Source organism: Excalfactoria chinensis, chromosome Z (assembly GCF_039878825.1).
Source record: "Excalfactoria chinensis isolate bCotChi1 chromosome Z, bCotChi1.hap2, whole genome shotgun sequence".
Classification (NCBI taxonomy): Eukaryota; Metazoa; Chordata; class Aves; order Galliformes; family Phasianidae; genus Excalfactoria; species Excalfactoria chinensis.
This window is the reverse complement of record NC_092857.1, coordinates 46,040,759-46,063,901: the sequence shown is the minus strand read 5'-3', so window position 1 is coordinate 46,063,901 and position 23,143 is coordinate 46,040,759.

Sequence of the window (23,143 nt, the reverse complement as noted above, 5' to 3'; positions counted from 1 at the left end):
TTGACTGTGGGGCTCAGGGACATGATTGAACTGAGGGTTGTTAGGTAGTGTAGTATGGTTAGGTTGTAGTTGGACTCAATGATCTTTAAGGTCTTTTCCAACCTGAGCAATTCTATGATTCTATGATATAAAAAACATACACAGAAAATAAAAAAATTATTTAAAAAAAAAAAAATTGTGATCAATAGTTTTCTGATATATATTTCCTGATGTTGCACCTTTAAATTTGTCTATGTTATTTTGTTAAACCTTGATCCAGAGCTCCGGCATTATTATACAGTGAAATATCTTGCCTGGGGGGAAGCAGAGTCCAAAACAATTAAACTTAGCCCTGGTACTTCACTGTGGAGTGTTGTCTTGCCACTACAGAGCATCAGGAAAGTAGTCCCAGGAATGCAATTTACTCAATTGCTTTATAATGTATTCTACACTCTTCGTATTTTCACTGTAATGCATTAAAGTAACAATTATCAACTGATTTTGATTGTTTCTGCACATAGTGTAGCAGTGGAGTGGAAAATATACATATAAACTAAAAAAAGGTTTTTCAAATGAAAAAGCAAAACAGTGAATTTAACTTTAGCTTATTTTTGGATACAATTGCTTGAAGAAAATGAGTTCCTACCTGACATTACTACAGCAGTTAGGATGGAAAGCATATTAAGTACTGTCTAAGTGAAATGCTAAATTATATCTCAGTGAAGCACAATGTTATTCAGTACATCAAGAGATGAACTTAAAGGAGCTTGACAATGTAAGTTTTCCTTGCTTGTGGAAATCCAGATCACAGGTTGCTAAAGTCAAAAGAAATACTAAATTCTAGGAGAAATACCAAAGTCAGTAGAATCAGAGTGTATAATTCAAGCTGGACTGGATGTGATGGCATCTATCTGACACTATGAATCTTTGTTATAAGATACATTAAAAATTCATGTTAGAGAGATCATATCTTGAAATTCCAAGCACTGGAATTTACAGACTATTCTGATTCTGAATATAGAAAACTAACCAACTTCATATGATTACAGGAATGCCTCTTAACTAGTGAGACCTAACATGCTTTTAACCGTTGTGAAATTCTTATTCTTCAATGAACCTTATCAAAGCATATCATAAAGAAGTTTCACATGGCTTCATGGAAATTCCAATGTTCAAATTTTAGTCCACTACTCCTTATCCTATTGTTACATAGCACAGAGAACAACCCAGCCTTGTCCATTTGCCTCCCACTTTCCTTTAAATATTTTTAAATGCTAATCAGATATCGCCTTGGCCTTGTTTTCCCCAGACTGAACAGACCGAGGTATATCAACCCTTTCTCATGCAGGAGATGCTCCAGGATGATTCTTGTGGATCTACAGGATTTCTTATTTTCTTTTGTCCAGTTTTAGCATTTGGAACGTATTTCAATATAAATTCTATGATCCCCAAATAAATTCCCCCGATTACATTACCACATAATTAAACTGGCAATTACAAGCTTCCATGTATTGAAATGTATTCAGTGTTAAACCTGAGGAAACTGGGAAAAAAAAAAAAAAAAGAAAAAAAAAATCAGATTGAAAGCTGTCTTATTATGACTGCTTGACATCTTGTCAGACCACTTTTATGAGGCATGATGGCTTTAAGAAAATGCAACACAATTTGAATTTATGGCAGTACAAAGAACCTTTTAAAATATATATATTTTTTTTCTCTGTTTTTATGTCTTTTTTAAGTGAGCTATTCTTTTCAAGTATACTGAAAGAGAAAAAGTAAAAATTTCTCTGGCAGGATTATTTACCCTTTGTACTTTTGCAGTGTTTGCCCTTTGTGGTGCTCAGGGACATGATTTAGTGGAGCGTTATTAGTTAGGGTAGTATGGTTAGGTTGTGGTTGGATTCGATGACCTTCAAGGTCTTTTCCAATCTGAGTGATTCTTTGATTCTACGATTCTGCCGTGCACATGGTGCATTAATTATAAAATACATCCTAAGCCATAAACCTAAATACATGGAAGAACAAGAATGAACAAAAACATAACTGCTTTCAGACTATTCAGTCATTTGGAGTTACTTGGTTGCAAGTAAGTCTTATGGTAATACTTCACAAGTGTCAGATACCAAACTCCTTCCCCCTGCCACACACTTCTCATATTTTATAGATATGTGAGAAATTCTACAAGTGATAAAAGGAAAGCCAGGGAAGATGTCAGCCCTCACTAAAAGGAAACTGGAGACCTGGTCATGAGGGATATGGAGAAAGCTGAAATGCTCAATGACTCCTTTGCATCAGCCTTCACCAGAAACGACTCTAGCCACACTGCCCAAGTTGCAGAAAGCAAAGGTAAGAACTGAGAAAAGGAAGATCTGCATGCTGTAAGTTTGCAGATGATATGAAGCTGAGTGGTGCAGCTGACAAGCTATAGGGAAAGGATGCCATCCAGAGGTACATGGACAGGCTTATGAAGTCTGCCCATGCCATCCTCATGAAGATCAACAAGGCCAAGTGCAAGGCGCTGCACCTGGGTCAAGGCAAGCCCAAGCATAGATGCAGGCTGGGCAGAGGATGGGTTAAGAGTTGCATTTGAATGATTTGGGGGTGTTGATTGAAGAAAGACCACATAAGCCATCAAGGTACAGCCCAAAAGTTCAGTGGTATCCTGGGCTGATCAAGAGAAGCATGACCTGCAGCAGATCAAGGGAGGAGATTCTGCCCTTATATTCTCCTCTCCTGAGATGCCACCTGGAATACAGAATCCAGTTCTGGGCCCCTCAGTACAAGAAGAATATTGAGCTGTTGAAGTGGATCCAAAGAAGGGCCATGAGGATGGAGGGCTGGAGTACCTCCCTTACGAGGACAGGTTGAGAGAGCTGGAGTCCTTCGGCCTAGAGAAGCGAAGGCTTTAGGAAAACCTCTTAGTGGCCTTCCAGTACCTGAAGGAGGCCTGCAGGAAAGATGGAGAGAGACTATTTAGAAAGGCACGTAGCTACAGAACAAAGAGAAATGTCTTTAAACTGGAAGAAGGTAGATTTAGGCCAGATATCAGGAAGAAATTCTTTACAGTATGATGAGACATGGGAACAGTTTGCCCAGTGATGTGAATGCTTCCCTGCCACCCCCAGAAGCATTCAAGACCAGGCTGGATGGGCCTTTGAGCAGCCTGGTTTAGTGGCAGATGTCCCTGTCTACAGCAGGGGGGGTTGGAACTAGGTAATCTTGTAGGTTGCTACCAACCCTATCCATTCCATGATTCTATGATTCTATGATAGTACCTCAATTTTTCCCAGCTGCCTGAAAATTCCAGAAAATATGTGAAGTATTAGATAAAAATGGATAATATATGTGGTTGCTCTTCAACAAACAGATGAGCTGTTAAGAATTTCCTTCTGATCTGACTGGGGGTGTCTGAGCAGAACAAGGATCTACCAGACTACCATGTCAGTAATGTGATGAGTCCCAGACCGAAATTCATATATGTTGCCTTGCGCAACTTGAAAGAGTGATTATTCTGAAATACCTTCATGCATACCTGCCATTCACTTTCTCCCTCATTTGTTTTCTCATATTTCAGTGCTCTTTGTTTTTGTGTCTCAGCGACACGTTTATTGAAGAGCCCCATATTTACTTATGCTTCTGTCTTGCATTTTATTTTGACTCCATCAATACAAAGGATATTCAGAAACATAGCTGAAACCTAGAATAACCCTCTGGGATCATTTTGGCTATCCTACAAATGCTGTTTGTAGGGGAATGCATGATGAATAGGCAAAAAGATTGGCTTTTTTGATCCTTAACATTGAACACAAGATAGATCAATGAAATTTTTAACTTTCTAACAGTATAGCCAAGGGTAACTATACTGTCTGAATAAAACATAATGTTTCTGTTTAAACTCATTTTTTAATTTCTTTGAGGCACAGAATTTTTGTATTTTGAATTGGAATTATCAAGAGGTAAATTTCTGCTCTACAAATATGTCTTCACTGCATACTTCCTATCGGTTTGTGATGGTCCCTGAAATACGTTAAAAAGAGTTTAGAATAAGAAATCATGATACTACAATAGACCTATTAAAATTAATTTTACCCGCTGAGATAATAGGTGTCAGTTTCCCATATATGAATGATATTCCTTCAGCCAGATACTATGTTGAGGAGAACCAGGCTTATTGTAGAGAAAGACACACAGAATAGAATCATAGAATCCATAGATTTGGAAGAGACCTCTGAAGACCATCTAGTCCATCTCCCTTTCAGTGAATAGAGACACCACAGCTAGATCAGGTTGCCCAGGCCTGGTGCAGCCTCCCCTTGAAAGTCTCCAGGGACAGGAAACCAATCACATAAATGGGCAACCTGTGCTGGTGCTTCACCATCCTCACTGAAGAGACTTTTTCCTTGTATCTAGCCTAAATGTATCCTCCCTGAGCTTGGAGCCATTTCCCCTTGTTCTATCACCTCAGACCCTGCTAAAGAGTCTGTCCCCTTCTTTCCTGTATTTTCCCTTTAGATACTGAAAGTCTGCTGTCAGGTCACCTCAGAGCCTTCTCTTCTCCAGGGAAATCTGTACATATAATACAAGCTGAAAGAATTCCTGAATGCTCAGAATTTCACTAGTTACCACTGAACTCTTTGTTGTTGTTGCTTGAGAAACATTCATTATTCACCTAAAATTCTTTGATGACATATTTACTCAACTAATGTAGACACACAACTCCCACTCTTTTGGCCTGTAAAATGGACACGAAATGCACAGTTATTATGAGTCAGTACCATTACAAAGATTTTTACTAAATGCATTGAACCCTGAAGATTATTTTTTTTTCTCCCTTTTAATTCACAGTAAAAACATATATTACATATATTAGAGAGAGCTATGGAGATTTGATTGTGTTTTAGTTTCTTAGTATGTTCCAGGATATTTCATGAACTTTTATCATCTGTAATTATAATCTATTGCCATCAGGGGGAAGTTCTTCATAGAGAGGTGAGGTGCTGGAGCAGGCTGCCCAGAGAGGCTGTGTATGTTCTATCCCTGGAGGTGTTCAAGACTAGGTAGAATGGAGTCCTGGACAACCTTGTCTAGTACCAAATCTGGTGGCTGGAGTCCCTGCCTGCATCAGGGGGGTTGGAACTTTAGGACCCTTGTGGTCCCTTCCAACCCAAGCCATTCTAGGATTCTAGGATTCTGTGATAATGATAATCGTATTTTTTGAGGTAAAAAAATACTGCTATCTACAGCCAAGTTGTTCCTCTGTTAAATATAATAAAAAGCATGTTTTCTCTAAAGAGAATTTTTCCTCCTCTCTCTAGTCAGTGTATGGTTTGTTTCCATCACATGTGTTCAAGAAAAGAAATAGTAATAGAATCACAGAATCATAGAAACATTGAATCATAGAATTGCAGAATGGCTTGATTTAGAAGGGCATTAAAGCCCACCTAGTTCCAACCTTCTGCGATGAGCAGGGCTGCCCACCACCCCCCAGCAGCTGGGTCTGCCCAGGACCACATCTAACCTGGCCTTGAATGCCTTCAGGAATGGGACATCAACAGGTTCTCTAGGAAGCCTGTGCCAGGGCCTCATCATCCTCTTGGTAAAAAAATTTGCTCATGAAAATAACAATACTCGTAACACTTGTAGTATTTGACAAATACAGAATCTTTCTGAACTCTTGGAATAAATTTGAGGTTAGTAACATTTAAAAAATAAAATGCCATTTCCAACTAGTGAACTAGAGAATTAGCTGGTAATTGTCTTGTTTTGGGGGCTATAAGAAAAAGTGCCCTCCTTTGTAAAAAAAATGTTAAGCAAATGTAGCCTTGTACTAAATAGCTACTTCTTTGCTGCAGGATAATAATTCTGTACTTGATGTAGAGCTATTATTACTCAGATGAAACTTTTAAAATCTAACCTGTAAAACCTTTTGTAAATCCACTTTTCTTCATGCTTAAGCTTTATGAGCCAAAAGATTGATACTATTAGATTTTTCCAACTATGTATTTCTTGTTTATGTTCTGGCCCACTGATCCCTTGGCATTTAGTTTGCAAGTATTGCATTTTCTTCCAGGCTTATCTACTTTTTCATACCTGTGGCACAAATGAACTTAAGAGAAGGAAAAATTACATTTTGAGTAATTAAAATGAGGTTTGAAAGGAGCAAAGGAGAAGATAATAATGTGTTCAAGCATTTGAGATATGCAAGAAAGTAATAAGATTTATTTTTTAAAAAATACAAACATCCGCAGACATCAAGAACAATAACAACAAAACAACCAAACACCACAAAGCCTTTATTTTAAAGACAGGATTTGAATGCAACATTCATTTCCTTTTCACAGTGAAACAACAAGCCCAGGACATTTGCAAATATACAAAGTACTTCAGGATACTTTGATCTGAATTTTAAAGTTAAGATAACTGATGTTTCCCAGTTATGTGATGTTAAATTTATAAGCAGTATAATGCTGTATTTTGCATACTGTTATAAAACATGACATACTCAAAATACAAGGAAATTTTACAGCAGAGTTATATTTAATACATTTTTGAAATTACTAGTTACATAAGTCACAATCTCTATTTACCTGATAACACAGCACTCATGAGAAAGTATTTTGTGGGCATATATAGGACGGTATTTTTATTTACTTAAATTACCAGCCATCCAAATCTGTTCTTTAGATTATGTTTGTGAGTAAGTCTTAGCTTTTAGCTTGCAAATGAGCTGTTATCAACCACATCTTAATATTTAAAAATTCAGACACAGTGTACTTTAAATAGGTACACATTAGTATGTAGCAGCAAGGAGATCTGGGGTTTATCTTTACTGACTAAATCTATAATTTAAACTCAGAATCATATGATCATATGATCAAGATTTATAGAGTATTCAAACATGGATCTGAAATGTATTTTCTGTTAATATTCATTAGCATTTCCTAGTTGATAACAACTCTCAAGAAGAGGAAGTCATTATATGTAAAATAATGCTTGTGCAGCAAAATAATCTAACATATTTTTAATTGTAATCTTTTAATCCACCTTTCATGGTTTCCTGGAATTTGACTTAAACAGAATTATAAAACAAGTAGCACATGCCTCTTTTATACATGACAACCATATAATCTTAATGATCTGAAATGTTCCAGTGCCTAAATTCAGTACAGATGATTTTGAAGGATATTTTAGATGTAAATTTTATTCACTATAATATTGGATTGAGTTCCAATTTAAGTTTATAAGTTGTTATTTTTATGTTTTTCAATTCAACAGTATACATTTCCCCATTTAGAATACAGATACATGCTATTTTTCTCTATTTCTGATTTTTTTTTTTTTTTCTATTTCTGATTTTCTCATACATAAATCCAGGATAAAAATGTGTAATTATCCAGATATTCTGAAAGGACCTAGTGCTGCTGTTTGTCATATGCTGTCATTAGCTCTAAAAACTTAAATCCTTCGCAGCAGACAAAGGCTAATTTTCAGTTGCAGGAGTTTTATGCAGCTTGGAACTTTCTAGCCTCTGGAGAAACCACACTCTGTTTTCCTTTAAACTACACTTTTCTGCAACTTCATCTAATGGTTGGTTGGCAATGTTAGCATGGAAATGTATCTACCTGCAGGTAAGTGATATTGCAAGTCTGGGAAAAAAACTGGTTGAGCTTGTATCCTTTTATAATGAATAAACGTTAAAGTGACTAAAACAGAGCATCTTGCAGAGATTCAAGTAAAATCCAAGTGTCTCATCAATTTCAACAGGAATTCATGGAGAATGATAAAATTTGAAATAAATCTAGATGTTCCTTTGGATGAGAACAAAATTATGAGGTGCTCCTAATCTGTGAAGATAAAGAAAACTTGTCTTACTTTCTTTGATGTGAGGACCCAAATAGCTTTAAATGACTGATGATGAAATGATGAAAGTCTGAAACCTTAGAGCAGCATCCAGGATAGCTAGACCTAAGGCAAAAGAGAAGCACAATTTAATAAGTTTTTCAAAAGCCAAAGAAAAGTCAGGCTCTTTGTTATACTGCTAGGGTATTGGGCAAGAATGCCAAAGAATCCGGGCCCCTCTAAAATAAGCTGCAGTTAGAGATTCTTCCTTCAAGTCTGAAGCATCTGCGATATAAATTACTAATGATTTTTCCAGTAGATAAAGTAAGTAATAGATTTAGGTAGAGCACATGATCAGCTGTGACTACTTATTGGTAAACTGACACTAGATAGGAAAATAATTCTGTATTTCACATCTTCTAGTTAACTTTACAGTTGTTTACATTAATGGCCAACTAAATGTTGCCTCATCATGAAGAGGACAATGGGGAGAGAAAATAAGATGGAAAAATGGAAAGAGTCACAGGTTTAAATAAGGATAATTAAATTAAAGGAAAGGAAAAGTGTTGGGGCCAAGGGAAACAGCAAAGACTGAATGGAAGCAAAGAGAGACAAAACAACTATTCTCTGCCTTTCATCAGCACCTTATGTTTGGCTACATCATGCAAAACATCATCTCAGTGGGTGTAGCAAGTGTTCAGAAGGACAAGCTTTTTTATCATGAGATCACTTCTTTTTACTTCACTTTCCCAGCTTTTATTGTAAAGGGTAACATCACACAGTATGGAATAACCCTTTGGTTTAAGTTATAGAATGCTGTGGGTAAAATGAACCCATCCTGTCCAGGCCCAATACAAACTTTCATTTAAACTGTTTCTTGGTGTCTTGGTAATGAACAACCATCTTTTTGCTCTGAAACACTACTTCCATATTCATTTTTATCAGTTGTTCACAGAATTGATGACAGCACCCTAATTCAGAATGTTGTACAAGTCTGTTAGAGCTAGTATGTCAACTCAATCTCTCAATTAAATAGCACTATGGAGAATTTGTCTGCAACGAGAAAAAAAGAAATATTTATATGTGTTACAGGATGATGCATTTCAGGAGTCTTAAATTTTACTGCTTTTTAACATGTTTTTTTCCTGACATCATTACTGATCTGAGCTGGCTTGTTCAGAGAGAGAGCAGAGTTCAGCTGCTGTGTCTTCTGAATCCTAAAACACATGACCTTAAATATGGTTCAAAATGGTAGTAGAAATATATCTTAGAAGATTATTTTTGTCCTAGCTTTATTATTATCCTTATCCTCCCTCCCCTCACCCTCCCCCCCAACACTTTCTGGAAGGGGAAAAGTGTACCTGTCAGCAATAATTTCAGCATCATTTTTAATGTACACATATTTTAATATGTACACAAATACTAAGTTAAGAGTTTGTCAAGGAATATGCCTATGGTCACAAAAGCTTTAGGTAGGCTACAAACAGCCAGTGATATTTAGCACGTCATCTTAGAGATCTTGCTAAGCATATATTAGAAACATTTAACTAAAAAGAAAGGCATATTCCTTGGAGATCTTCATAAAAAGACCAATTAAAAGACACAGACCTTAAAATGAAGTATATTTCAATTTTTCCAGAATAAAACATAGTCAGCATTGATAAGCATCCTCTAGTTACATAGGCAGATGCCTGGAACATTTTGCAGCCTTCAGCAATACATTCCCCAGTGGTGTTTTTCTCAAATCCTTGTCAGTTAAATAGACATACAATTAATAGAATCTACAGCCTCTCCATTGTATCAGTGTATTGATATTCTCTGGATGGCATTAATTTCTGAGAATGCAAATAAAAAGGAGCCATATTAGAGGGAATTAAAGGATAAATACTTCTGGTAGAATTTTCCTATGCCAGTCCTTTATTTTCTTTAATCTGAGAATAATTCTCTATTGAAAGGAAAAGATGAAATTAAATGCAGGAACTACAAAGTAAAGCTTCAGATCATAGCAGACTTTAAACACTTTCAGATGTATTTCTGTAGTTTTCATTCAGAAGTATTTCGTCTTTGTCTCTGATGTTTGCTGTACTACACTGACTTCAACTTTCTCTTCATTGCTTTGCTTTTCCAGTGGTATCCTGAAATAGCTGCTCTAAAAGGGCTTAACTGAGCATGCTTAAATTAAACACACTAAGGGAAACCACAAAAACCACCATCAACTGATGGAAATAAAGTCATTCCAAAGTTTTCATATTCTTCATTTGCGTGAATTTTCAGTCTCTTCCCTATTTTATTTATTTATTTATTTATTTATTTAATTCTTATCTCCAAGTCTTCACTAATTAGATAACTATGCTTTAGACCACAGACTGCATTATACTACCACTGAGTTGTTGAACAGACTGAAGACTACGTATGGACTTTGTAAAGAGACAGTAACCTATTGTGAGAACCCTTCTTTGTTTTCTGGCTCAAAGCTTGCTTCCTGAGGTGTTTTCTAGTGATAAGACTCTCACTGATTTATGGAGGAGGCAAGTGATGGGTGCTACCGTGTGACAATCAACATCACCCTGTAGGCATCTGATAGCACCTTCCTTCATAGCTGTTTGCTTCCGGAAGAGAATGCACAGGAGTGTTTACGGGCGGAAGATCTGGCCTGGGACTAAATAGCTCCAGCTTGGTATGGGAAAATTGGGGAATGATGCCATCGTGTCCTGTGAAAAACAGGATGCAGATGGGCATCCCTGCTCCCTCTTATCTGCTGGCAAGGCCCGGAAGATGGGAACAAAGGAGTTTCTGCTGAGATCCCAAAGCCAGAATTTTCTACCCCAAGGAGAGCTGACTCAACTATTTTGGATTTGAGCTGTCACTCCAAAGGGAAAGCTGACTCAACCACTTTGGACTTATAAATAAGTTGGTGCTACCATTGGAAATTCATTCATTCATCGTCGTCGTCATCGTGGTCACTGTCATCATCAGTGGAACAGCAACGACCCACCACTAATGAAGATCAATGACAAACCTCGCTGGATCCATGGTGGTGACTATCTCCCTCTTGCTTCCTGCAAAGACTCCTTGCTTCTATTTCCTATCTTTACTATCGCCTGCCTTCCCTTCCCCATCACCCTATATCATAATAGTGTCCGCCCTCTCCTTCCCCATCTCCCTAATTAAGATTTATAATAAACTGGTCGGACCAACATTTGAACTGTTGTTTCTTAATCTCACGCTGGGTATACATATATCAAAGAACCTTGCCTCCCTCCTATAAATTGGGGCGAGACATTTTATTTTGGCGTAGTCGGCAGGATACCCGCCGTGAGAGTGTTGTTTTCCCAGATACAGCCTGAAACTTTTCTGTGTGCACCTCCTGGAGTTGCAAGGAGCGATAATTTTGATAACTTACTTTGATGTGAGCACCTCTCCAGGAAGACTGCTCCATATTCTGAAACTTTCTTGCTTACGTGTTTACCTCTCGGGGACGTATGAATTAATTTTGACTATTTACTTTTGTTTTATACGTGTTTGCCTCCTCGGGAAGACCATTGTTTGCATTCTGTGATTGTAACATATGTTTGGAATTTGAACTTTCTTTTGTGTGTGTGTGTGTGTGCACCTCTTGGGGAAGTGAGGAAGTAATTTTTGATGTGTGTACCTCTCCAAGAAGTTTATTCCTTTTTGAGAAACCTAGAAGTGCTTTGTAACTTGTGTGGCTTGAAGCTTGAAGTTTTTCTGGCCTGGCAGGATAGCCAGGAGCCATTTAGGGTATTAGCACTTTCTTTTTAAGTGTTGATTGAGCTTCTTGATCTTTTGTGTAAGGGAAGAGCGCTCTGAGCATTTGCATTTGTTTGATAAGTGTCTGTTTCCCTGAGGAGATAAGGAGCTACTTGAGATTTTTGAATACGTACACCTCCTCCCTAACTTAGTGTAGATCTTTTAGGGTATTGAGAAATGAGTGAAAGTATTGCCACTATGAAAAGTGAAAATGTGCTATTTGACCTTTTAGAAAAGCACAGTGCTCGGCCCTCTTTATCGGGGGTGGATTGGGCACGACAAAACTGGCATAACTTGCAGAGTGTTTCAGACCGCATTTGTGTTTTACAACATGGGGCTCGTACCCGAGCCGGGAAAGGGAAATCGTTTATTTGTGCGGTACTCGGTGCAGCTTTAAAAGCAGCCGTGGAGTTCCGAGATGAAAAACATTCGGCAGAAACCAAAACCATACAAGCATTACAGGAATCAGTTAAAGTAATGCAAGAGTTGGTAAAAACTCTGCAGAATCAAATAGTGAACCTTGAGGAACAATTACAAAGAGAGCAACATAATTCAGTTTTGTTGCAAACGGCTTTTAAGGAATTATTAACGTATAAGAATACTAGCAATACTGTTGTCCATAATTTACCTCAAGAAAAAACTTTTCCTCAGAAGGAACTACAAGGAATGAAGGAAGGGCTTGACAAATTAGAGGACTTGCCAACCCAATTCCGTCCTTTGATAAAAACCAAATATATATTTGATAATAGTGAGGATCTGGACCCTCAAATGAATGTTAAAGAAACTCCCTTTTCTGCTACTGAATTAGCAAAACTGAAAAAATATTTTAGCCGCTCTCCAAAGGAATCAGAGACGGAATATGTATGGAGAGTCAGTCTAACCGGTGGAGACCAAATAATGTTAACTGAAAAGGAAGGTTACTGGGGTCCAGGAGTATTTTTAACTACTGGTAACAACCGTGCTCCCTGGTCCCTAACGCAGAGGGCTGCCTATTGGGCAGGTGGTCTTAACCCTTTAGAAAGGAGAGACCGTCTTGCCATCAATGGAACAATTGATCAATTAGTGGAAAGTGTTCAAAAGGCTGCTTGTCTCCAAATGATGTATGATAGAAAGCTGCAGCCACATCATGAATCACCTATGATGATGCCTGTTGATCCTGAAAGGATGACTCCTTTAATTAGGGGGCTTCCAGAATCACTGAAACCTATAGGTATACAACTACAAGGAAAAATACAAGCTTTGCCTCAGAGAGAAAGAACCTGGGCAGCATTAGAAGGAACTGTAACCTCGAACCATCTGAGGTCAGGATATAAGGTATGGACATGGGGGGAGGTTGCCCAAGAATTCATTAACTAGGAAAGAAAATATGGGCCGGTGATTTCTTCCACCAGTAAATGTGAGCCAAGGGAAGTGAGGCTTGCAGCAGTCAGCCTTGCCCCTGGGCCACCTAGCCCAAAGCTCATTGGAACTGGAAGGGTCTCATTGCCAGTAAGAACAGGTAGGCGAAATATTGGTCATAAACGTAATTGTCTCTGGACACTGGGCTGGCAAAAGGGTGTTCCATGAGATTTGATGAATGGATTACCCACAGTCAGACTAGAGAAATTAGTTAACTGGTGGCCAGAACAAAGGCTCAAGAAGTTCAAGGAAAGCTGATGCTTTCACCCCCTCCCCCAGATGAGCGGGAGGTGGGGGGGGGGGGGGGGAAGGCAGTGAAGGGGTGGATGTATTAGAAAGCTCACAACAAAAGGAGATCCTCGATTTAACACCTTCTGTCCCAAGGCTTCCCACTCCTGCCAACTGCCCCTGTGAGTCACAATACAGTTACTGATAAGCCAGGGAATCAGTTATCTCCCTGGCCAGCCTGTGTCAACTGACTCAGCTAACCTGAGGACAGTTTCCCTAACCTTAATGAAATCCCTTAAGAAATATACTTGGAAGGCTAAGGACACCCCGATAAAGAAATGTAAAATCAACTCTTGCTGGATTGTTCCCTCATTTTTTAATTGTATTAACAATAGCCCCAAAAGGGCAAGTTGTCTTGTTTTATTTTACAGAAGATCCTCGTGGGACCTTTACTGAACACAGAATGGCTGATAGCTGTCTTTAACCATTTGTGTTTTGTGACAGAAAAATTGAAGATGTAATCATGCTAGAATACTGATATACCTCTTTATTACATGTTTTGGTTGCAATAGTATTATGTTTTGGTTTGTTGTGGTTGTGGGTTGTGATGGATATCAGTCCTTGGATCTGTTAAAACTTCACAATTTGGTTCAGAGTTTTTACAGGTCATCCTGGCTTTTCTGGCACTTTCTGCACAGTGATACCATCCCTTCTGACCCCTTCTTTCACCCCTTTTGGTTAAAATGTTTGTGATTTGCATGTAACTCCTCCATGGTGTTTCCAAATTTCTAGCAAATTGGAAAATGAGCAATGGGACCCATCTAATATTTGTTAGATATGGTCACAAAAGAAATCTATCATAAAGCCCTTTGCACTGATACTTTTCAGTGTCACATCAGTCCAGGAGTTCCATACAAAATATGGTTGTTGGAAAATGTCTAAGTTTTGATAAGAGATGTGTTTCTGGGATTGTCCGTCTTGTGGATTATACTGTGGGGTGTCCTACACACACTGTCCTGTGAAAAGTTCTGTAGACTATAACAGTACTCTAACTTGCCAAACTAGTATTTATATTTCTCAGCTGACACAAATACCCCTATTGATTTATTTTACTTGATACTATTGGTTATTGTCACTGTCTTTGTGATTGTTAAATGTTTATGGTATATGTAAGTATAAATGCAAATAGTATATGGAAATGTAATTGTTAATGGTAAATGGAAGTGGAAATGCCACAAGAGAACGCATCCCTGTGTTGCTCCCCCTCACTGACCCCCCACCCCCCCCATCCTCTGCTGCTTGTGATCAGAAAGTAAACAAATCGTTACTTCCGAATAGGGACAAAAGCACAACATTGGAAGTGCACGTGCCCTTAGTTTAGTGCTAATTATTACCCCTGCTAGGACCAGTATTACAGACAAAGTAAGTGATCAATTTGGTGTGCGTAGTAGAAACCCTAGGTAGGGATAAGAATGCAGCAATTCATACAGGTTAAGAAAGGCAAATACGATCAAAGTTTACCTGTGGTAATTAGACACGGACTCTGTGGTTAGTGCAGAACAAAAACTTTTATTGTGAACAATGAACTTAAATAATATGAACTTGGTCAAGTGCCTTATTAAATGTGGCTCTCTTTTCACGCGCGATGGTGCTGGATCTTCCATCCTGCCCTGAGGAAGATGGTGCTGGAGCTGTGCTCGACCCTCAGGTGCCGTCCCACAGCACCCAGCCTTTGGAACGAGGCACAGGCACTGTCAGTCTCAACTCCATTTCATTGTACCTCAGCGGTGTCTCCCGGTAATAGAAGATGAGGTCGTAGAGACTGTCAAAGATTCTGTTGTTGGTTAGAATGTACCTGTGGCTGTTGGCATCCTGCCACCAATGGATGCGACAGTGCTGCACCCCTCCATTGCGCCAGATGGACAGGACGTAGTCCCCAGTGAATGTCCCGCTCTCTCTTACAAGAAAGGAGCCATCAGGAGCCCCCATCATGGTGCAGTGCTCCCTCAGCAGCCGCTCAGCGATGAGCCGCCCACTGCACCCTGGTCCCATCTTGCCATGGAACCATTCCTGCGTGAGATGCAGCTCGATGTTGGCGCTCACCTCCTTCTGCGCAGGTCGTCTCCACTGTCTGTTCCAGGCTGGGACTTCGTAGAGGATTCCATGCATAGTTTATGGGGTTGTCCATGATTTGAGAATCTGCGATCTGCTCCCGCTGCTCCTCCTCCATGATTTGAGAATCCTCCGTCTGCTCCTCATCCATGATTTGACTATCTGTTGTCTGCTCCGTCTGCTCCTCTTCCACGATTTGGCTATCTGCCGTTTGCTCCTCTGTCTTCACCACTTGCTCCTTGGTCATACACGAACCCATGGTCTCTTGCCACTCACTCCAAGCCGCCTCAGATTTGGCGAGCTTGCCAATGGTCTTTATAATATCTGTTCACACCCATGCCAGGTGTGCAAGTTAGACGTCCCATGATCATGCCAAGAGGGTCTGTCTGGCAGGAATAGTTACAATCTTTCGGTTTTATCCTTCCTTGTCTGCTGAACTGTTTGCACCTCTGAAGGTCTTTTGCTAGTCCGAGCAAGAACGTCTTCATTTTCTCCCAATAATATATATTAAGGGACCTGGACACATTTATTTATGGAGCTTGGAAATTATATTGAAAGAGGGACTGTGGTGAAAGAATTGGGAAGAACAATAGCAGCTGCACCAGAGCAGGATCTGAAGATCCCAGGATAAGTTTTGCCCCCAGTGGACTGAACGCATTGTGCACACAGCAGTGTAAAGATGTTTGTTTTCTGGTAGATACGGGTGCATCTCACTCTGTACTGCATCAGGAATGACTGCCCATTGATGATTTTTGTAACAATAGTAGGAGCAGGTCAACAAGAAAAAGCTTACTAATTAAATAGAAAAGGGAGCTAAGGGTAAAGCATGTAACAATGGGAATAAGTGACTATAGCTGTAAATAATTTTCTGCGAGTAATTGTTATTTTAAAGAGATCTAAAATACATGCCTGTATGAATGTATATATATTGACTGAAAATAATTATGACCTTACAAGTAACCTTATGTTTAGTGTGTAATCAATCAAGGTTTTGATTGAATGATGTTAACATTTAATTCCCGTTTGAACCGTTGTTTCTTAATCTCACGCTGGGTATACATATATCAAAGAACCTTGCCTCCCTCCTATAAATTGGGGCGAGACACCTATGGCCTGCTAAAAATGGTTAGTAACAATGAGATTAGTTTTACAAATGTCTTTTTACAAATGATTTTCTCCATCTATCCCAGCTTTTCTGGTGACCTGATTTTATAATCAACCAAATGCAGATATTTTTCTACTTTGAACCTCTAGATTCTAAAAGCAGAAATATCAGAATTGCCAGTCATTTTTTTTTTACACAAAATAACAGCTTTGTGAAATATTATGAACCACAACACTTTCAGCATACATGAATTTTCCAGCCTTTTCATTAAAACTATCTTTGTTGCAAATCATGTATTTTCCCCAGGTTGCTTTATAACAGTTTATCCACCAAGATACTGCATACAGCACAGTATGTTTATTTTAAACTAGTCCACAGAGCAATGGTGACAAGACCTGCACTGTCAGAAATCATGAATGAACTTAACAGAGCTGAGCTGACTCAGAAAGCAGTAAAATAATTCTGTTCACTCATACGTACCATTGAAATTCACCTTGCAGTCGAAACATATTAAAAATATGTTTGTACTAATATTAAATTGATGAAAGCTAATGACAGAAATATAGATGTTTTTTCTATGTTTGTATGGATGTATCTTCTACAAAGCAAACAGAATTATTGTTTGATGTTTGACTTCACTACCATACAGTGATGATGCATAAGGAAAACTGGTTTTGACTGCAGTGTCTAAAAGGAACAAGGATTTCAGGATGTTTTAAAACAAAACAAACAAACAAACAAAAAGTATTGCTTTAGACAAACAAAAATGTCCAGGGCTATTCCTGCTGCAGGGCTAATCATAGAAACACAGATTCATAATGATGTTGTTCAGGTTGAAAAAGATCATCAAGTCCAACCACACTTAACCATAGCCACTTTTTTCAGTTAATAGCAGCAAGAATAACAATGATTTTTAATCATTTTAATCATTTGATGGTGAAATCTCATTAAGGTTGATTCTACAGCTGAAAAGATGTATGTTCTGACTTACACTCACTGTGTAAATGCAAAATAGAGGAAAATGTCAAAGCAGTGCTTCTATCTTCACTTTCTTTTACATTATTCTTCTATTTTGTAAATATATAATGCTAAAATAAAATAAAATTTAAAAAAAGCTAAAAAGCCTAAAAATTACAAAATAAAAGATGCTTATATTCTTAGAAAAGAAAGAGTTCAAACAACAATCTAACTAGTTTTGGCAGAAACTTTTTTCCCATCTTTAGTCTCATATATTTCTCAGCATAGGAGTGATGGGAACATAATGAAGCCTCACACTGTAATTGATGAGTATTTAAGTCTTCATGATTTGCATTCCTGACAGTTTTCTGTTCTTTTCTTAACTTGAATAATTCCAAAAATCATCAGGAACAATATTCTGTAATGACCAAGAGAGATAAGTTTTGTGGAGAAATGCTACCAAGTGAAGAGGTAATATAATGCATAATCTACAAAATTACTGAGTTTTGACTGAGAAAAAAAGAACTGATGATAAAGTTAAGTTTAAGGTCATCCAAGTTTTAAACTTTCTTAACAACAAATTGTGGCAACTTCATGTCTCACACAGAGGCACTTAGGTAAAAAAAAAAAAAATAAATAAAAGTTTTTATAATATAGAATATGTTTCACCTTTTATGCTTAGAGTCTGAAAGGTAAGTATTTGCATCAGACATTTGCATTCAGCTGAACATATTAAAAAAAAAAAATCCTTCTTTTACTCCTTCCTTCCTTCCTTCCTTCCTTCCTTCCTTCCTTCCTTCCTTCCTTCCTTCCTTCCTTCCTTCCTTCCTTCCTTCCTTCCTTCCTTCCTTCCTTCCTTCCTTCCTTCCTTCCTTCCTTCCTTCCTTCCTTCCTTCCTTCCTTCCTTCCTTCCTTCCTTCCTTCCTTCCTTCCTTCCTTCCTTCCTTCCTTCCTTCCTTCCTTCCTTCCTTCCTTCCTTCCTTCCTTCCTTCCTTCCTTCCTTCCTTCCTTCCTTCCTTCCCAGATATTATGAAATAATATCCAGATTTCATGTATTTATATTTATTATTCAACCAAATGGGTATAAAATTTAGTAAATAACTGATGTGTGATAGTTGTTGCCAATATGTTGTTGGCCATATGGTAACTCAAATTATCAATGCCAGTTACAAACATGAAAACACACTGACATTTTCAAGAAATGGGAAAGCTAGAATAATTGATTCATATAACCTTTGTTCTGTATTTTACTAGCTTCTATAAGATTTCACAGAAGAGGATTTTGTGCTTACCTTTTCGAACCAGCATCTGTCAGAAGGATAAATGTTGATTTGATTGATTCAAGATCTCTGGACAGCATGCAAGAGATGGAAAAACATACGATTCACGTGATGAATGTAGAGATTCATGGCTTTGAGACTGAAGTACTAACTCTGTTCTTATAACAAATATATGCTAGGATGGGAAAGCTTATTTGCTTAAATAGTATTCCCCTATGAATACAGCTGTCAAACCCTGGAGAACATGCAGATCTAAGTCCTGTCCTTTCTTTTACCCTTCATTACTTACACTGCGGTTTAAAACAGTCTATTTTTTCAATTATAGGAGTACACAATCCATGTACTTCCACTACGCCAGGAGGAGTACCATCATAAATATCCGTTTGCTGTAAAGACTGCTAGTGGAACAGTAGAGACTATTTTTGAGGAAATGCTTACAAATTTTTATAGTGTTTCTTCAGATTATTAAGAAGAAAAAAAGAGTGATCAATACATTCTCACAACTTCTGATGATATATCATAATGCTTGTCAGATAATTATTGATCTTTGGAAATGTTATTACTGTTTCCATTATTATTCCATAGGTGTATTTTAAGTAGGTTGCTCTTAAAGTAACGCCTCCCATTTATTTCCAAGGAAACTACAAAAGATGCAAAGAGTACACTGACACAATTTGATAGAGCAAATTTTCAGCTACAAAGAAATGAAACTGTCCTGCCAGATGCTCTGCTGTACTGAGTTCAGCAAAGACTTTTAAAGGAGTGTCTCCAACTTCTATTTGATCTTACCTACAAAACACTATTATCTGACCTATAAAACAATAGGCTTTAACATAGGCACCACTGTTAGAGTCACAGTATCACTGAACCACAAGATTGGAAAGGACCTACAAGATAATCTAGTCTAACCATCCTCCCATTACCATTGCTACCACAAGTCACTAAACAATATCTCATAGCTCCTCATCCAGAAGGCTCTTGAACACTGCCAGGGATGGCAACTGCACCACCCCCCTGGGCAGCCATTCCAGTGCCTGACCACTCTCTGAGAGAAAAAAGGGTGTAAAATGCCCTGAGGATAACTGATCTGCCTATTAAAGGCAGATGTAAAGAAAGATTGCAGCCTTCTCCTTATCTTCACTGGTCACATTCCCCGCTGCATCAAGTAAAGGATGGACGTTTTCCTTGGTTCTACTCTTACCACTGATATGTCTGTAAAAGGATTTCTTACTCTCTTTTACTTCAGTGGCCAAACTGAGTTCAAGCTGGGCTTTTGCCTTCCTAACTTCCTCGCTGCATACATTAACAGCTTCCTTGTAATCTCCCCAAGTAGCCTGTCTCTGCTTCCAGAAGACATAGACTCACTTTCTCTTCCAGAGTCTTGACAGTAGTTCCTGGTTCATCCACACCAGTCTTCTTCCCCTACGGGAAGAGGATTAGCTGATTCATATGACTGAGCTCATTTAGACACTCTTCATTCTGTGGTGTGACAGCTGTGTATAGCCATCCAGAACATCCATAAACGTTGAGCAAGTGCCAATGAATGTCAGTGGGTGCAGTTTTTTCCATGTGGAGGAATTCAGTGATACATCTTTGCTTCATACGCACTTCCATGTCAGGAATACCACTTAATGTGGTAACAAAATGTAATGGAATATTTGTGGAAAGATTCAAATTCTACTGCCACACAGTCTCGCTTCAATTTAGGAGGGAGGCAAGGTTCTTTTGATAAGTTATGCCCAGTGTGAGATTAAGAAGAAAAACATTCAAATGTTGATCCGATCAGTTTATTAGAAATAATAGACAGCTGAGGGGATGGGGAAGGGAGAGCGGCGAATATCAAAATTAGGGTGATGGGGATGGGAAAGTGGATGATAGGAAAGGTGGAAAAAGGCAATTACGGAAAGGTGGGGAAAGTCACCTCCTGGATGCAGCAGTGTCCGTTGTCGTTGTTTCATTGGTCTGGGGAAAAACAAGTGTAGGGGAGAGCAGCAGCAGAGTGGCAGGTTGCAAGCAGCAGATCAGTGCAGTGCAGAGCAGGCAGTAGAAAGGGCAGCAGGGTCCTGGGGAACAGCATAGTCTCACGGAGCAGAGTCTCAAGTAGCGAGGTCTCACAGAGCAGAGAGGTCTCACGGGCATAGTCTCAAACAGCAAGCCCAGGTTAATCTGTTGGCAGCAGTAGGACGATGATGGAGGAATCTGAGGCCAGAAATCTAAAAGTTCTTCATGCATGCATCTTCTTCAGCATGCAGGCGTTCACATAGTGAGGCATCCGATGTCAGACAACCTCCTTGTTCACGAAGTGAGGCATCTGATGTCAGAAAACCTAAATCTATGGTTTGTCCATGCTCTTTTTATCCTACTTCTTCCCAGCCTACATGACATTCCAGGGAGGCTTGGGTCAGAGTGATGTGAATACCTCGGAGATGGCCATCTTCCTTGAGATAGGCCCACACAAAAAGACCACTTTAGGGCCATTCATTTGCATCTTATCTCCCTAGCTCCTGGACCTCTCCATCTGTCAGGTCACCCTTTAACAAAGGAGTTCTAGAACCTTGGCCAGGCTTGCCTGAACTTGTCCATTTCAGCAAACTTTGAGACAGTAATGTAAAAAGCATGGCCTCTTACACACACAGAATCACAGAATTGCAGGGGTTGAAAGAGACCTAAGAGATTATCAAGTCCAACCCCACTGCTAAAGCAGGTATCCTACAATAGGTCAAACAAGTAGGTGTCCAGAAGGGTCTTGAATATCTCCATAGAAAGAGACTCCCAAACCTCTCTGAGCAACCTGTTCCAGTGTTCTATCACTCTCACCACAAAGAAGTTATTCCACATGGTTGTATGCAACTTCCTATGTTCGAGTTTCAAGCCACTACTCCTTGTCCTATCACTACACACAACTGAGAAGTATCAACAAGTATCCACCTATGATGTCATCGGCCAACATCATGAAATAGGAGCCATTGCTTTTGGAGCAGCCCTCACATATAAGCCAGATGTTTTTCCTTGCTCTTCCAGTATTACTTCAAGCAAGTGTGAGAGAAAGCCAATTGATATCTGAAAAATTAACATCTATATCTTTGCAAAAGTGTGTGCCCCAGTGGTGCAGTGGTAGAAGTGCCGCTTGCAACACCAGAGGCCCGGGTTCGAATCTCCCCTGTGGCGCAAGTGGTAGAAGTGCTGCTCTGCTACACGGAAGGCTCGAATCCCGGGAGTTGGACTCGATGATCTCTAAGGTCCCTTCCAACTCACACGATACTGTGATACTGTGATACTATGAAAAGAGCATTGTCACCTGTACAGTTTCTCCCAGCTGTTTCAGTTCTTCCAATTTCTGCAACCCCCTTCTCACAGAACAGCTGATTGAATTATTCCACTGCACAGCTACAGATAACTTTCATTTCACAATTTCACAGTTTTATACTTAGGTTGTAAATTATGCTGTCTCTCAAAATTATGGTTCCACTTTTTAAACAGAAACTCAACACTGCATGATGTGCCAGGGAAAAAAAAAAAAAAAAAAAAAAAAGAAAAAAAAATAGTTACTTATCTTGGAAGTAGTTTTAATGGATTATCAGTAGAAATAAAAGGCACACATAGGCACAGAGCTTCTTACTGCTGATGAAACAGAAAAAAAATCTTTTCCAGGATTTCTTTGTTCTGGAATATTTTCCTACTATTTTTTTTCTGCAAGTTTATATGTAATTGTTGTTAACACTGTGTCATGGAATTATCTAGATCAATCTATGTCCATGACAGGGGGGCAGTAGGCCCGTGGGCCCCCCAGCCCCCGACAAATGGGAAGGGAAAAAGGGAAAGGGACAGGGAAGCAAACAGAGAAGCAGCAATGATCTAAGGAGGAAAACTTACTTATTTTACTAACTATGATATTGGAATACAAGATAACACAATATAATACAATCTAATTGAAAGTGAGGCTAATGAATCAAATAAAATAAAAGAGAGAGAGAAGATTCTGATGACTGAGAAGCCTACTTTGAAAATGAAGGTGAAACGGCTTGGAAGCACACCCACACCTGCTGCCAGGCAGTGAGAGAGAGAGCCAGTGTCACTTCTGTGGCATGTTTCTCTCTCCAACTGTGAGGTCCTCTGGGATGTGTAGTTCTTCTCTGTGTTCCACATGATGTTATAATGTGGAATACCAATAGCAAAAATTTCAAAACCATGACACATTGGAAAGTCAGTGATTTTGTAATGATCAATTTGGCTTTGACTAGTTTTTGTAGTATAACTACAGTGGCTGCTGGCTACTTTCACTCCCTCTCTGCTTTTCCTGTTTTTTAAACTTAAGAGTTTGATCTTCTGGTGTCCCCAAGTGATTCTGTGTTTCTCTCTGTGCTAACATATATTTGAGCAGCTGTGAGCAGAGTAGAAGAGCCCCTAATAGATCATGGCTGACAGGCTGAATTTTACAGTAAATTAATTCATTGTTCACAGGTGGAAGGAAGAA